Source organism: Phaethon lepturus, unplaced genomic scaffold (genome assembly GCF_000687285.1).
Source record: "Phaethon lepturus isolate BGI_N335 unplaced genomic scaffold, ASM68728v1 scaffold5995, whole genome shotgun sequence".
NCBI lineage: Eukaryota > Metazoa > Chordata > Aves > Phaethontiformes > Phaethontidae > Phaethon > Phaethon lepturus.
In genome coordinates, this window is record NW_010538280.1 from 76,821 (window position 1) to 81,109 (window position 4,289).

A 4,289-nucleotide genomic window follows, 5' to 3' on the forward strand; every position below is an offset into this window, starting at 1 on the left:
TGATTCCTGAAGGCTGGCTCTTGCTAGTAAAGACTGAAGCAAAGGCGGCATTCAGTACTGCAGCCTTTTAAATGTCCTGTGTCATCAGGTTCCCCGCCTCATTCAGCAATGGGCCCACATTTTCCGTAGTCTTCCTTTTGCAATCTATGCACTTATAGAAGTCCTTCTTGTTGCCTTTGAAATATCTTGCCAGATTCAATTCCATTTGGGCTTTGGCTTTCCTAACTGCATCTCTGCATGCTCAATGTCTCTGTATTCCTCCCAGGATACCCATCCCTGCTTCCACGTTCTGTATGCTTCATTTTTGTGTCTGAGTTTTGCCGGGAGCTCCTTGTTCATCCATGCAAGCCTCCTGGCATTTTTGCCTGACTTCCTACTCATTGGAATGGACTGGTCTTGAGCTTGAAGGAAGTGATCCTTGAATATTAAACAGCTTTCTTGGGCCTCTCTTCCCAAATACAATATAAAACTATCAATTTTGGATGAGAAGAAAGTGGCAAGAACAGCCCTGTTATCTGAAAGTGTTAAAATTGGTCACAGAGTCTCAGTTCATCTATCTTATAATAAATGGCCATGTCCAGGGTACTTCATACCAGTGCATTGGTACAGGTTAGTCATACAGCTGATGAATTCAAATTCCGAAGTATGTTGCTATTTGCAGAATTCTTAGGTCACATGTTAGTTTAGATGAATTTTAATTTTAGATGAAGACTGGAACTCAGTCCCAATAGAACTGAAACTGCAATATGATCTTTCCAAAATATGACCCAGAGGCTTCAGCAATGTCACAAACCTGTAAGACCCTGTGCTTAGAGCCATGACTGACCGGTTTACATAAATTCACATATAAGCATTTTTCAAAGATACTGCACAAGCTGTAATAGCCCTACTAACAAACTGAGCTCTACATCAAACAGGAGGGACCATATATACTACCATGGTTTAATCCCAGATTTCTGGGCAGCTCAGGGTGATTTTTTTAGAATTTGTAAGGCTGAAGCCGCTGCACAGAGTGGGAAGATGAGTTTTTTTTTTCCCTGCACCAGCCGGGAATCGAACCCGGGTCGCAAGAATGGGAATCTTGCATGATACCACTACACCACTGGTGCTTCCCTAAAACCTCTAGATAATCAAAATCAACCTGAGCTGCCTCAGGGTGCAAAGTGTTGCATAGTCAGTTATTGATTTAGGCAGTCTTTAAATACAAAGGATTCCTAGCCCTTTTTTTCAGCTGTTGAGACAAAAGAATCTTGCATAGATCTAAAAGATCTTGTTCCTTGTGAATTAAAACACTAGAGATTATCAAGACCTACTACAAGCATGTTCGGAAAAATATAGCTGAGAGTACACATGTGAAAGGCCCAAATCATCCCGAGATGGTAATGTTCAAAGACGATAACAAGAAGGAGCAACAGAGATTTTTTGGCTAAAGGAAGGAAATATGAAAGCAGACACACTCTGGTACTTCCAAGTCTAAGACCATTTAGTTAGGAGCCATCTCATTACATGGTAATAGCTCTATTCTTTAGACTTTCACAGGTCTGTCTCGATCACAGACACTGATTACACTTTCCTGCACACCAGTGAGGTTAACAATGAGAAACATACAGACCAACAACACCAGTGTGAGTCGTAACCAGGGCTGTGACATAACCATGACTTATGAGAGTTGTAACTGTAAGTGAATTACCAGTTACAGACAGACTGATAAAGGAAGTCAAGAAACTAATGCTATGCAGAATTAGTGAAAAATAAGGAATTTGTGAAGGTACGGTATGTGATGCCTTGAGACCAAAGACCAGATGGTTAGATGGGATCAGAAGTAATTACAGTACTCCACCCAATAAAGAGAGTTTCAAGGATATTATGATGACCAGATGAAACTTCAGTTGCAAATTTTCCCTTGAACAAATAATTTCCATACACTTTAGGTAATGCTTTCTGGTTAGTTCTTACAGAGTTTCTGAATCCTACAGTTGCTGATAATACCGATTTGAACTATTCAGACCACAACCACATCACTTCCAAAACAGAAAGTTTTTCTACAGATAGTCTTGTGACCTGATTCTGAAACAGGTCTTTCTAACTATTCCATCAGAGATAGACAATTTTGCAAATTCCACATGTAGAAGACTGACAAATCACATACTTCATGAAACATGCAGTTCTCCCTAATTAAGCACTTTTAATATGTTCATATGACCCATAACATCCTCATATGAACAACATTTACAAGATAATGTAGGAAAAAGAATTCTCTACCAGAAACAAATTCCCTGAAGAAAGTAACACATACTCTAAACTACTGACAAAAGGTCACTGGGCAATTAATTACTCACCTTGCCTAGGGAAGTTTTGAAACAGCCAACACTGGAAACCCTACAAAATTCATCTGATTGTTTCTTAAAATGGTTATAAGTATAGTTAACCTTCTTTTGGGGAAGGCGATGACTAAATAGATTCACAAGTTCCTCCCCAAATGTCTATGATTATAAAAAGACTTACATTTCAAAATACCAAAGCCAAAAGAGCAATTCATCTGAACAGTGCAGAGTATTCAAATTTGTGCTGAAGTTGGAAAGAAATTAAAGGAACCAATGACTCTGATTTCCTATACCTTTCAGGTGGAGCAAAATTGTTTTGATGCATACAAGGCTACCCATGACTCTGAGAAGACAAAACACTTTAAGCATAGATGCGAGAGGAACAGAAATATTCCAAGCAGAAAAGCAAGTGTACTACAGCTGAAAGAAGAACTACGGTTCTTTGGTGCATGTGTTCCATACCACACTATATGTACAGGTGTTGAAAATTTTATCACAGCATCTGCAGCTTACTCAGGAACTCTGTCCCCATTTGAGAAGCATACTAAGTTTTTTAATTTTCTTTCCCTAAGCTTTCATACATTCATTAACTGTCCATAGCAAGTGGACCTGAGATTTTCTGATCCATTAGTATTTGTAAGATACACTCAGCCTTCATGGGAAAGGGGTACATATCAGGTCAAATGCACTGTTTTTCCCTCAGTTTCTTTCATCCAAGATGCTTAACATACTATGAAGGAAAGGCAACACAGATGGGGGTGAATGTTCATACAGACAACAAATCCCAAAGTATTCCAGTAATTGGAACTTTTTTCCCCCACCCAAATTTGCATAAGCTTTGTCTTCTAAGCTTAATCACAAGTTACCTGGAGATAGGTCTTGGAATTCTTTGGGGAAAAAAATGAATTCAAGGTCATTTTCCCAAAGGCAACACTATTTCTGGATGCCTCTGCACAGCATTCAGTATCAATGTGTGTGAAGATGTCCTTATCAATGCCACCAATATAATCTGAAGTACACTTCTGATTATCAAAAGCAGGCCTACTTCAATGGGCTCATAAAAGATACTGAGAGAATATGATACTCATTTTAGAAAATGTAGGAGGTAGAAGTGTCTCTCATATCAAGAAGAAACACAGGACAGGAAATGAGACTATTTAGACTGCATGTGCCCCTAGAACGTTGGGTGAGCATGAGATGTATTTCTTGCATGTATTGCATGTTCTAAATAGGAAAGATACACAACTAAGCTTTCTAGGAAGAACATTAGAAGACAATTCTCTACCTTCTTGCAGCCTAGTATGAGGTGGACAGTCACTCACTTTTTAGTTCTGTTGAAGTAACATGTCAGGATTCTATTAGTACACAATTAATCAAAACAGGCACTCCAATTCTTAGACTAACATGAGACAATGTGTTGATTTTAAGAATCACATTCTGATGGAATATAGTAGTTCCATACAATACAGCAATTTTTCCCTAATATAAAAGACCATACAGAAATCACAATGTACTCTCACAAATGTAACACTCACAAATCCATGGGCCCTGATGGGATGCACCCGCAAGTGCTGAGGGAGCTTGCTTGATGTTGTTGCAACACCTCTCTCCATTATTTTTGAAAAATCATGCAGAACGGGAGAGGTGCCTGAGGACTGGAGGAAAGCCTATGTCACCTCAGTGTTCAAAAAAGGCAAGAAGAAAGACCCGGGAAGTTATAGACTGGTCAGCCTCACCTCCACCCCTGGGAAGGTGATAGAACAGCTCCTTCTGGAGGCCATCTCTAGGCACATGGATGAAAAGAAAGTTACCATGAGTAGTCGGCCTGGATTCACCAAGGGGAGATTGTGCTTCACCAATCTGATAGCCTTCTGTGATGGAGTGACTAGCTGGATAGATGAAGGGAGAGCAGTGGATGTAGTTTACTTTGACTTCAGTAAGGCTTTTGACACTATCTATCTCCCA

General features: G+C 39.6%; 1 non-coding gene across 1 annotated transcript; it reads right to left on the minus strand.

Moving 5' to 3' along the window:
- Window positions 1-1,038: 1,038 nt before the first annotated feature.
- TRNAG-CCC lies at window positions 1,039-1,109 on the minus strand. The gene has a single exon. It is a non-coding gene; the product is annotated as a tRNA-Gly (tRNA).
- Window positions 1,110-4,289: the final 3,180 nt, after the last annotated feature.